The sequence below is a fragment of the Penaeus monodon genome, chromosome 20, assembly GCF_015228065.2.
Source record: "Penaeus monodon isolate SGIC_2016 chromosome 20, NSTDA_Pmon_1, whole genome shotgun sequence".
Classification (NCBI taxonomy): Eukaryota; Metazoa; Arthropoda; class Malacostraca; order Decapoda; family Penaeidae; genus Penaeus; species Penaeus monodon.
The window spans coordinates 31,304,203-31,304,436 of record NC_051405.1 but is presented as its reverse complement, the minus strand read 5'-3'; positions in this window follow the sequence as shown (position 1 = coordinate 31,304,436).

The following is a 234-nucleotide window of genomic DNA, read 5'->3' as shown; positions in this document are numbered from 1 at the left end:
AATCCGGAGAGAGGGAATGAGACTGGATTGTCGAGATCAAAAGGTTTTCGGTAATTGATAACTCTGCCTGCGGGAATCACAGAAAACGGGATTCCAGAGAGAGAGAGAATTTTCCAGCTTTGTGCGTCGGGAATATGTTGTTGCAGCGTGTTGCAAGCTGCCCAAAACATAAATGGAAAATGCAATAGAGAGATTTATTGCTCTCGTATTTTGTTAACTGGTGTTGATTCGCTT